The following is a 12,223-nucleotide window of genomic DNA, read 5'->3' on the forward strand; positions in this document are numbered from 1 at the left end:
TCTGCATACACTGCTTTTTAGAGAATGAGGCTTGTGTCCAAAGGAGGGAGATGGGGAAGGTAACTTTTATCTTTACAGAGAGGAAACAAATTGACAAACCATAAATAAGTGAACTCAACCTCCATCCTGGTTCAGTTGTGGAGTGTGTTCTTAACGAGATGGTTTGGGTACTTAGAAAAGGAAGAGGGAAATGATCAACAGTAGTTGAGTGAATTCCCTGAGACCCCACTCTGCTAATTTGCTTTATTGGTGAATTTCCAGGCTGGAAAGAGGTGGTGTAGCAGAAGTCAGTTGTTCTGAGTTTCAGCAAGAAATTGTTCTTTCCATCCCACTGAATCCTTGCAGGCTCCACAGAAGTATGCAGGCTGGGGGAAGGTGCCACTAAGGGGGCTCATAGTGGGCTGCCATTGGCTGCTCAGTGTGTATATCAGTGACTTGATGAGGATGATGGAGACAGCATGCTGGTGATATTGATGATGGCAGGAACCTGGTCACCATCCCAACAAGCAGGAAGGCAGGATTGGAACCCCAAATGTCTGTGAGTGCCAGTGGGTACAATTTTACAGGGATAAAGGAGAATTTTATTTGGTCTTCCAATCCTGTTTACACCTAGAGAACAGGGCAAGGATATTAGAGCTAGTGGGGGGTTTCGTTTGACTAGAAGCTTGGGTTTGGGTCCATGTTGCAGGTTTCAAGAAAATGCTTGCATCTTGGGGTTGGAAGAACTAGGATGGGGGGAATGGAAGGTTCTGTTGTTCTAAGTCTTTAGGTCTATGAGGAATATTCCTTCATTCATCTGGTGGACTGGGCACCTTTCCTCTGCCAGACACTATCCAGATGTTGTCTTTGAACATTGAATAGATTGCACATGAGGGTGATGCACCAGGTTGTTTGAGGAACTTGGACCATGGACTCTTGCCTTTAGGAAGCCACCTGCCTTTCTTCTTTCCGCCCTACTCTGGGTCAGACCCTGGGCTTACAGTGCCTTGTCTCAAGGCAGGCAGGGCCCTGCTTCCATGGGACACCTATGCTTGTGAGAGGCAGACTATAGACACATAGACAAGAGAATCCAGAGTGCTGAAGAAACTAATAGCCTAAAACAGGGCCTTGAGAGAGAGTGACCAGGGGGTATGCAGGGACTCTGGAAGAGGTAGAAGGCCTCTCTGAGGTGACATTTAAGCTGAGTCCTGAAGGGTACAAGCAAGCAGCTATTTGGAAAAGCTGCTAGCGAGGGGTGCTGAGTAGGCACAGGAGATGGGGTGGAAGGTATTTCCGCAGAGGGAATAGCAAGTATGGAGGCTTAGGGATGTTCTACAAGCAGGCCATTGTGGCCAGAGCAGAATGAGGCCAAGAGAAAAGCAAGGCAGATTTCCTTACAGTTAAAGGAATGGCATTCTAGCACTTAGAGCTGCCTGAGGATGGAGTGGGCTGCCCCTGAGGGGCACGTCCTGTCACTGGGGTGCACTGAGCTGTCCAAGGCTGCCCTCTGTGGAGGTCAAAACAGAAGAGACTAAAGGATCCCACAAGCTGCCTAGAGGACCTTTAAGTCCTTCAACCCCTTCAAGTTTGGGAATATCCTTGGTTTGGCTGAAGCCGGGAGTATGTCTGAGGAGTGAATGAATGAAGGTTCCTAGCTGCCAAGTGTAAGGCAGGGGGATTTTCAGGGGTTCTAGCAGTCCTTGAGGTCTCCCACTTCCAAGACCAGGTAACACTGTCCCCTTCCTGTCCCACCCCAAACAGAGCTGGGCGGCATGGAGTGGGGGGCAGCTCCAGGTGGCCTCCTAAATAGAACAGGAACACATGAATCTTTCTGCACCTCAGCTCCCCACCGCCCTGGGGCCTTCAGGAACTTCTGTGGGCAGGTGAGCCGTTCCCTCTTTTCCCCTCTGGGTCCCTAGGGTGCGCCGGCCCCGCCCCAGCCTTTGTTCCTGAGAAGCCGCTTTGGGCAGGCTCCTGGCGGTGGTGACGCGAGCGCCCCAACGACGGGCCGGCGCTCAGGACCCGCTATACCCCCTCGAGTCCACCCCCAACCTCCGGCGCCCTACCCGGTGCCCCCTTCGCCCCCCATTCCCGCGTCCCACCCCCGTTCCCGCAGCTGCGCTACAGCTGCGCTTGACGAGACCGGGTGGGTACCGTCAGGACCAGGGTGCAGACCCGGCGGCTGCGTCGCCGAGGGTCAGGGGGTGGCCAGAAGAGCCAGGTAGGCGCCGTCCGCGGCGGACCCCCGCCTCCAACGGGTCGCTGACGTTCCCGCGGCGTGTGTGCGGCTCTGGGGGGCGCGCCCGCCAGGTGCGCGGGGCGCTGCGGGCGGGCGGAGGGCGCCGCTTTGTGCGTTCCGAGCGCCGGGCCGGGAGCGGGGTGTGCGCGCTTGCGCGCCGCGGTGACGGCGCACGCGACTGGGCGGGCTGCGAGGGAACCCCGCCGCCGAGGAGGAGGGGGCTTGGACTCGGATGGAGACCGGCGGCGTTGCGGGCGCGCAGGCGGGGTGAGCGCCGCGGCGAAGATTGTTGACATTTCGTCCACGTCGAGGGGTGAGTCTTGGGCGCCAGGCGTAATAGAAGGTCAGTGGGTCCAGGGCCGGGTGGTGATTCCATCATCAGTCAGTCTGATCAAGACGTGAGTCCTGGGTGTAACTGAACGTGGAATTGGGGTGTCTGTTGAGTGTAAATGTGTGTGTTTGCAAAGAGAAATCCAACCCTTATGGACCTGTGTGAGCTCCGTGTTGCGGCTTCACAGATCAGTTCAGCGCAATGGGTTATGTTTGGGAGGTGGAGTGGCTGTCCTCAGAAATCCCTGCGGGTGGGGCATTGCATACACACACACACACACACACACACACACACACAGATTATGTACAGGGGTGTGTATGCATGAGTGAGATGTTGCTCAATCCCTGTAAAAGTATCTGGCTGAAGAAGCTGACCAAGGTGGAAATTAGAGGTGGGGTGTTTACAGGTGGTGGTAGAAGGAAAAAACCAGGAACCCCAGGAGAACCCCGCAGCTAGCCGGGGTTGGCTTGTTATTTTCTGAAAGAGCATAAACCCCACCCCATCCTCACTCCAACCTGCGGCAGGTTGGGGCCTAGGGAGGGTGGCAAGGATGGTGAGGTACTGGCTGAGAGGCCTTAAAGTATCTTTAGGGGCAGGGCCAGCCTTCAGCCTGATGCTGATTTCTGGAGGCGCTGGGTGGGTATGTGTGGGGGTGCCAGGCCTGGGTGGGGGTCCCAGCCCTGGGTGGGGGTCCAGGCCAGGTGGATGTGTGTTCAGGAGACCTCAGGACTGTGTAGACCTCACTTGGCATTGCCACCACCAGTCACTTTGTGTCTGAACCTGGGAGCTGGTTGCGGGGGTATCCTTCCTCGTCTGTTTTCTATAGTTTCTTCTACACCCTTCCTAAGGAATTGGAGGGCATTTGCATGCAAGTGGGGTTTGGACCTGAATGCGGAGGACCTGCTACTATTGAGTGACCCCCCCATCAGAGCAGCCTCCGTTGAGAATAATACTACCGTTGTCCTGGGTGGGGTGCCAGGGATCTTTGGTTCTTTTCATACTTTGTGACCCTGAGCCCTTCCCTTAAGCCCCATGGGCCTCAGTTTCCCATGGAGAGCTGAGAAGGCGTTCCCCTCCCCCATTCTTCCTGCTTTGGTTGAGGAGTAAACAAAAAGCTTGAAGCTGCCGGAGGCTGGCAGGCTGGAGGCTGGGAGTGACTCAGGGTCTGTAAGGTCTTGGGCAGTGATTTCCCCCAGGAAAGTCCCAGCAAATCTTTGTGACTTGGACAGGAGTTGGGTGAGGCTCAGCCCTCACCTCCGAGGTGTGTTGGGTTTTCTGAGTCCAGAGGTGGGGCAAGGTGGGTGTCTGCTAGATCTGCCTGCTTGGTCTTCCGAAGCTATCTCAGGTCTCCCCTCCCTTCCAAGACATTGAGGAGAGAGTGTGTGTGTGTTGGTGGGGCGTCTTGAGGGGGAGAATTGCTGAAGGGTGGGGTGGGATCTAAAGGACTCCAGAAGTCTCTGGGCAGAGGCAGATGCTCAGTGGGTAGGTGAGGGCATGTCTCGCTGGGTCTCCAGCTCAGCCTAGGGTGTTGAGGCAATTTGGTAGAACTGGCCTCAGTTCCAGAGAAGGTGACCCTCCTGCTTCAGGCACCCTCACGGTCCTGCTCTCCCTCTTTCCCATGACCTTGTCTGGATCAAATGTGACTGAGCCACTATGGTTCAGAATCTTGAGGGAAAGGAACCCTGGCATGGATGTTGTTGGCAGCAGCGTAGCACAGTGGTTAAGCATATAGGCCTGGGTTTGAACCCCAACTCTCCCACCAGCTTGCTGTATCTCTGTCTGCTTGTATGCAGTAGTTTATTTGGGAAGTGGTCTCAGGGGACAAGAGTGGAGGGAGGCAAGGGGTATAAAGGAGAGAAAGGGAAAGCAACTGTGAGGATGCATTATTTTTATTATTGTCAACACTATGTCCTGGGTGGGTCTCCTGAGGAGCCTTATGGAATGAGTTTCAGAAACATTCCATATGGTTGAGAGAGAAACAGGTACACATTCACCCATCAGCTCTGTCCCCTGTGAACGAGGATGGCTCCATGGACGTTGACTTCTACATACTTTCAGGCTGCAGGCCCCTTGGGCCACCCACACTGTAGCTCAAAGAAGGCCTGCCATGGCCCTAGATGAAGCATGGCCACTTGCCATGTGTGCGATGCTGCTGGGAGTCAGCAGGGAGCTGGTCATTGCACAAGTGGCTGGAGTAAAAAGTGGAGTGCGAAGTGGCACACCCAGGTCCCACACTCTGTGTGACCTTGGGCAAATAACCTAACTTCTCTGAGACTCACTTTTCTTATCTGGGTTTTGTGAGTGTGAAATAACATATTTATTAAATTTTTGAACACAGCAAGGGCTGCATGAGGGCTACACAGGAAGGCAGCACAGTCTGGGTGGCTGAGGTTCTCTCAAGTGGGAGAAGAGGCTGCTAACCTCTGAAGACCCTCCTCCTACTTGTAGAAATGGGCTCAAGGACCAGACAGCTGACCTGGTCAGTTCTTCCTGGTGCTGTGGCTCTGTTTCCCAGATCCCCTGAATGGTTGTTTTGAACTCTGTGAATTGAAGCCAGCCATGTCCTGACCATGAACTGACTCTCAGATGTGCCTCTTCCTGGTCTCTGTCCCTGGGAGGACATGGGATCCTGGCAGTGGGCAGAAGGGGTGAGTGGTGCAGGCAGCTTGGAAGCAGGTGCTTGAAGGAGGAGTGGAGGGAGGGAGGATGTCGGTGTTTGGAACTGGCAGATGGTCGTGGGCACTGGTCTGAGCCACAGTCAGTAGGGAGGACAGGGCAGGGGGATGGGGGAGGGTGAGAGAGAAATGGAGAGCAGAAGGGAGAGGACAGCAGGTTGGCAGAAGACAGAAATGATGGAGGAACCAGGGTTGTGGAGTGAGCTGGGCAGCCCTGGTGCCCCCAGGATTAGAATATCTGTGGTGGTGGGGACAGTCTGGGCCTGTGGGAAAATGATGGGATCTCATGAGAGAAGGGATGTGGTTGAGGATTTGTTTGGGGGTCGTGGGACATAAGCTGGGGGAAGCTTCATATTTCAGGGTATGGCACCTAAAAGCCTCCTGGTTTTCCTTTTTCCCAATTTGCTGACTTGTCCACTCCACCCACTTTGGCCTGGGAGATGCTATCTGCAAACACTTAGGTCCTGTTGTGAGTGGCGGCGATTGGAGAAGGTGCAGACTTGCCTCTGCCGAGGCCTGTTGCCATGGTACTGTGGTGGCCCTTGTCTTCCTACCCTCTCCCATCTCTGAGCAACATGCCACCCCCTCAGGGAGAGGTTGCACAGTGGGGAAGGTATCAGCCGCCTCTGTTCATACATGGTCAGTTTAGACTGGCAATCCAAAGGCCACCGCGTGCATCCCTCTGCCTGCAGGCAAGGTCACTCCTGGCCTAACTGGGGAGGTGCAGCGGCCAATCTTCATTGACACTCTTCTGACCTCTGCAATTTGGGACTCCCCCAACTCCCAGGACTTTTTTTGTTTTTTAATAACTTCCAGAAAAGAAACCAAACCAATAATGCCTGCCTACCTATCTCCCCCTCTGTTGAAGCAGGTCTTTTAAGGATGTGATACTCTCTTGTCCAACCTCTTGTGAGCTCTGGTGCATCTCTCTGGGACATTCTGCTTCATGGCTGGTCATAGCCTGCCATGCTGCACTGTTCTTGTGTTTTCTTTTTTTGGTTTTGTTTGCCACAATCCTTCAGGCCTTCCAGATAGTTATAAGGAGATTCCTCTTTACCCGTTCAAGAGGTGAAGGAACCTTAGGGACTCCCAAGGCAGGTGGGACGCCAAGGTAAGTGTTGTGATTTGTGGGGCCTGGCTTGAGACCCAGGCTGTGTTGACCCCACAGCTCAGCCATTGTTGGGGTTCTAGACTTGTGCTCTCAGGGCTGACTGGTGTTCCACCTCCTCCTCTAGATCCAGATCCAGGGTTGTCAGCCTCTGTCCAGGATCATGCTAGACCTGCTGGTCGAGCCCTACAGCAGATGGTAGCAGGTATGAAAATCGGGGGAACCTGCTGATTAGGTGACTGGTAGTGAGCAAGAGCAGGAGGGAAATGAGGCAGTCAGGCACAGTGAGGTATACACACATGTGCTTGGCATGCACACGTGTCTCTGGGTGTATTCTTTGATCGCTGTGTCCATGCATCACTTTGTGTGGCTACTTGTGGGTCCTGAATGTGTCTGCATGTGTGCACTGTAGTATGCTTTGGCTTGTGTACTTTTCTCTGGGTGTTTGTGTTAGCCACCCACCCTGTGCTCTCCAAGGTCCTGGAGGGTGTGCCAATCTGATGGCAGGTGATGCTTTACCAAGTATAACCTGGCCCCCCAGGGACCCTTGAATCTTCTGCCAGGCCCAGTCCTCTCTACAGGCTTCCTGTCCCTGTCCTTCACTCTGACTTAGGAAGTTGCTTCTCACCCACTGGCTGTGTGGGTGTCCACTGCCTTTGGGGAGGAGTCTGGGGAGAGACATCTAGTCCAAGCTTCAGATGCGAGTGACAGGTAGATAAGCCCTGGGTTGAGGAGATGAGTCAGGGATGGGAAGGATCTGGCTGTCAGTTAGCGTGCTTCAGGGAAGTGTGTGCACCCTGCTTCCCCTTGGCCACCCCTCAGAGGCCTGGGCACCAGCAGTGAGAAGTCTCCCCCTCCCCGCCCCCTTCATACTCTCTCTCTCCCCATAGCTGTGGCTGCACACAGTTACTGACAGAGAGCAAACTGGTGTCTGGGACTTGGGGCATCCCACTGGAGACCTTGGCCTCAGTATGATTCCTGTCACCACTGTCCTTTAGAATTATGGAGTTCTTCCTGGATTGTACACTAGGCCTGTATTAACTCATTGGTTCCTTGGAACAATCCTGACTGTGGTTTCTGAAAGCATCTCATATCAGGAGGAAGTGGAGGCTCAGAGAGACTGGGTCACCTCTACAAGGTCACACAGCTAGTAAGTAGTAGAGCTGGGATGTGAACCCAGGTCTGTTTTTGACATTTGCCTCTGTTGTCTCCAATTTTCACAAACCTTGGGTCCATCTCACTCTTGCAGTCTTCTCTTCCCAGAGGCTGTCCCAGATCATCCTCTCTAAATGGGGTTCGCCATCCCCCCAACAAGATCGTATCACCCAACTGTAAAAACCCATGTGAAGGTATTTTATCCCTCTTTTATCCCTTCAATCTTAAACTCTGTTTTGTTTGTTAAAATATCCTCAGCACTAGCTGAAAACTTGAAATACTGTAAGAATGCAATGAACGTTTGAGGAATGAAGGAATAAATATGTAAGAATATGTCTAACTTCAGACCTAAGCTCTAAACCCTCCTCTTTACTGTCCTTAGCACAGCAGGGACCATAGCAAAATGGCTGGGAGCATGGTCTCTGGAGCTAGCATGGGGGGTTCAAATTCTGCTCTGTCATAGCTGATCATCTAGTGCTGTGTAATATACACCCAGGAGCTTACGGCTTAAAACCATTGTGACATTTATTTTGCTCAGGATTCTGCAATTTGGGCAGGGCTTGGCAGGGATACTTGTTCCTGCTCTGCTATCATCGTCTGGGGTGGTTCAGAGTCTAGGGCTGGGACTGTTGGTCGGCTCAGTCACTCACATCTGGCACTTGATGTTGGCTGATGGCTTCAGGTTTTGGTTCCTCTTCACCAGGGGCCTCCATGTGCCCCCTCTGTGTGGTAGCATGAGCTTTACACCATGGTGACTGGGCTAAGGGGTAAGAATCCCAAGGAAGAGAGCCAGGCTGAAGCTGTTTCACCTTTTCCTGGCTGCATTGGAAATGATGCAGCGTCGCTTCTGCTGTAGTCACAGATCTGCACAGATGGAAGAGGAGGGATTGTGGACCCCTCACCTCATGAGGGGGGCCATTGTCATGTGATATAAAGAGCATGTAGATGGGGGATATATTATGGGATGGTATGACCACTTCTGGAAAATACAGGCTGCCGTAGCCACTTAGTAGGAGTGTGACCTTGAGCAAATTACTTAGTCTCTTTGTGCCCAGCCTTCTCATCTGTCAAATGGGAGACACCATCGATATTTAACTCTTTGAATTATTCCTTTAGTCATGTCTACACTTTTGCCCATGAAGCCCCTTGGCTACAGGTGAGGAATTTGGCAGATTTTCACTGAACTTTAGAATCCAGCCCCAATTCCTCACCCACTCTTAAGAGGCACCTAACTGTACAGAACCTTTCTGAGGGAAACTGGGAGTCAAGTGGGAACTTTGAGTGGAAAAGCCCTTTCTGTCTTAGTTTATTACACCATTCTAAGTCAGCCCTTCTAAGGGGCAAGGAGATACTGTGGGGCTGGAGGTCCAGGAGGACTCCTCTCTGTCTGGGTATGGGGCAAACCCCATTAGGACCCCATCTTTATTCAGGGAAATCAGGATATATGAATCATGAACAAGCTATGTTTGAGCTGCAAGCATTTAAAAAAAAATATCTGAGGGAGTCCCCCTTTTTTCTCTGCCCCCCTCCTGCCTCCACCTGAGTCACTTGCCATCTGCCAGAAGTACCACCCCCATCCAAGCTTGCCAGGTCTGGGGAGGAATCTCAGGGTTTGCTCATCCTGGCCCAGGCTGGGGCCACTCCTCTGCTGCACATTGGCAGGGGGCTCAGAAAGAATTTCAGGGTTTGCCTGAGCCCAGCCTGGAGAGATCTCACATGTGGAACTGCTGTCATTCTCTGTAGGAATGGCAATATGGTTAAAAGCAGTGGCTTTGGGTTTGAATTCTGCCTCCACCACCTACCAGTCCTGTGACCTTGGGCAAGTCTCTCTCTCTTTTTTTTTTTTTAAGATTTATTTATTTATTTATACAAGCACTGGGTACAGTCAGAAGCGCAGGAGGGTGAGAGAATTCACCAGAGCCAGAGCGGAGAGCAGAACAGGCAGAGTGACGAAGTGTACTGCTGAGGGGAGCAGCGGGCGGCAGGAGAGGTCTGCACGCCATGTGGGACCCTCCTCCGTTGGCCGGGGAGCAGCCGGGGATCGAACCGGCCCTGCAGAGGCTGCGGGCAGCTTCGCAGCCCAGCGCTCAACCACTGCGCCACCAGGGGAGGCCCATGTTAGCATTCTTTACAGATGAAAAATCTGAAATGGAGGGATTTCATATCAGAACTAGGGCTGGGACCCATGAGTTCTGACACCATGCAGTTATTGTTAACCTCTGTCAACACAGAATTTCCCCCCATCCCTCAATTCCTTTCACGGAGGACAATATGGCCGCCATCCTAGATAAATCACCTGGAGGCCTTCCCCTTTTCCTGTATGCAATACTCAAACCTGCCTGTGGAGGGCGCAGGTGCCCACCTCTGGCCCACCCTGGTGAGGTAAGTACCAGGTGAGGCTCTGCAGTAACAGGGGAGGGTTGGGAATGACTCAGTGGATGGGGCCTGGCAAAAAGCTAACTTTGTGACCTTCTTTAGTGAGAATCCCCTTCAGCCAGCTCCTTGTGCCAAAACCTTTTTACAGTCAGTCAAGGACCAAAAAGTGTTGGGAGTATTGTAGTGGAACATTCCAGTTTTTCTCCCTGCATCAGAATCATCTGGGAATTTTGTGAAAGATGCTGATTCCCCAGCCCCATCTCTGAACAGTGGAATGAGAATTTAACAGTTGTACTGCCTAGCTTGTCTGGAGCTCTATGCCAGGCACTGCTCTGAAACCTTAACATGTATTAATTCCTTTCCCCCTCCCAAAGGCCATGAGATAGGAACTCTTAGTAGCCCCGTCTTATAAAAGGGAATTCTGGTCAGACTCCCTGGTTGCACAGGTGGTTAAGTGCAGCCCTGTGAAGCTGTCCACAGCCTCTGCAGCCCGGATTCGATCCTGGCCAGCCAGGGAGATACCACATGGCGAGGCAGACCTCTCCTGTCTCGCCCACTGCACCCCTTGGCAGCATATTTCAGTCAGTCTGCCTGTTCCGTTCCCTGCTCTGTCTCTGGTGAATCCTCTCACCCTCCCACACATCCGGCCTGTACCCCAGTTCTTATAAAAAAAAAAAAAAGGGAAGTCTGGTCTGAGGCACAGAGAGCTTAGGGAACTTAGCCAAGGTCACACTGCTGGTGAGCTGCTGGGCTGGAACTTGAACGCACACTACTCAAACCCCATGTGGTTTTCATGCCTAGTGCATTCAAGAACCATTGCTTTATAATACAGGCCTGTCCCTTTTTGTCTTCTTTTATTTTCATTATTATAAATAATGTTTAGTATGCTTTTCTCATAAAAGTAAGATCTGCTTGTATCAGAAAACTTAGCAAATTCAGAGAAGCATGGAGAAAAAAATTCAAGATCTTTAATCTCAGACCTGAGCATATTAGTTAGCCCATTTAAAGAAAGACAACATCTCCCAACAACAGAGCTATACCTACTTTATGTTGGTTGAAATGTGCTCTATTTTTGGGAGATATTGTCTTTCTTTAAACTACCCCCTGCTCTTGGAAATTTAGGTTGTTCCCAGTATTTTATAGTTATGAAATACTCTGATGCCCTCAAAAGTGCAACTTGGCACACACCTCTGGTTTTTTCCCTTGGGAAGGTATAGAATTGGAATTGCTAGGTCAAAAGGCAGGCATCCTCAATACATCTTTTTTTATTTTTATTTATTTATTTAAATAGGTTCTTTTAAAAAGATTTATTTATTTATTTATACAAGCACTGAGTACAGTCAGAAGCACGGGAGGGTGAGAGAATTCACCAGAGCCAGAGCGGGGAGCAGAGCAGGCAGAAAGGCCAAAGTACACTGCTGAGGGGAGCAGCGGGCGGCAGGAGAGGTCTGCGCGCCATGCGGGACCCTCCTCTGGTGGCCAGGGAGCAGCCGGGGATCAAACCGGTGCCGCAGAGGCTGCGGGCAGCTTCGCAACCCAGCGCTAACCACTGCGCCACCGGGGAGGCCCACATCTTTTTTATTGAAGCACCATATGCACACAGATTTTAAATGTACAGGTTGATGAATCTGTAAACTTAAAAACCTGGTATAACCAGCATTCAGACCCTCAGTGGGCCATGACTGGCACTCTAGAGTCCCCTGGCACACAGCTAGGGGTTCTGACTTGTGTTGTCAAAGTACCCCCAGCAAAGTTTTATATTGGTCTTTTTTGAGTTTTAAGATTTTGTTTATTTTTACGTAGAACTGGGGTGTAGGCCAGAGGTGAGGGGGGTGAGAGGATTCACCAGAGACAGAGTGGGGAACAGAACAGGCAGACTGACTGAAATACACTGCTGAGGGGAGCAGCGGGCGAGACAGGAGAGGTCTGCTGTGCCATGTGGGTCAGCTCCCTGGCGGGAGGCTGAACTCAGGCAGACTTGGTGATAGTGCTGAGACTTAACTCCCAGGCCACCAGGGAGGCCTTTTTTTTTTTTGAGTTTTCCTAACTGAAGATTGAAGCACATACTCTGCTTAAAAGCAGAGTGGATGGAAAATTTTCTGGAGTCAGATAGTGAGAGAGAAAGACTTCCCTTCAGTAAGAACAAGGTGATCCCCAGGCTGGGATCAGTGGGCAGCTTAAGAAGTGTTTTAAAGAAGCTAGCTTTTGCATCTGCTGCTGCTGCTTCTTTAAGACCAAACCATCTGTTTATTTAACATTAAAAATATTATGGGCCTCGCTAGTGGCCTAGGGGTAAAGTCTCAGTGCTGTCACCTCTACAACCTGAGTTCAATCCCCAGCCAGTGAGCTAACCCACATGG

The 12,223-nt window shown here is 51.7% G+C and overlaps 1 protein-coding gene across 5 annotated transcripts in view; it reads left to right on the top strand.

Moving 5' to 3' along the window:
* RAP1GAP2 (RAP1 GTPase activating protein 2) overlaps window positions 1-12,223 on the top strand; it is a 229,818-nt gene that overhangs the window by 38,018 nt on the left and 179,577 nt on the right. The window contains exon 1 of one of the 5 annotated variants that reach the window (XM_054688558.1): window positions 1,856-1,862. The exons of 3 other annotated variants lie outside the window; for them this stretch is intronic. The gene's annotated coding sequence lies outside the window, so the exon portion shown is untranslated. Of the gene's footprint in view, window positions 1-1,855; window positions 1,863-6,474; window positions 6,538-12,223 lie in introns of those variants that run through there. One more of the 5 variants, XM_054688557.1, reaches the window with a different exon arrangement.

Source organism: Talpa occidentalis, unplaced genomic scaffold (genome assembly GCF_014898055.3).
Source record: "Talpa occidentalis isolate TD23 unplaced genomic scaffold, MPIMG_talOcc4v2.1 talOcc4.7, whole genome shotgun sequence".
NCBI lineage: Eukaryota > Metazoa > Chordata > Mammalia > Eulipotyphla > Talpidae > Talpa > Talpa occidentalis.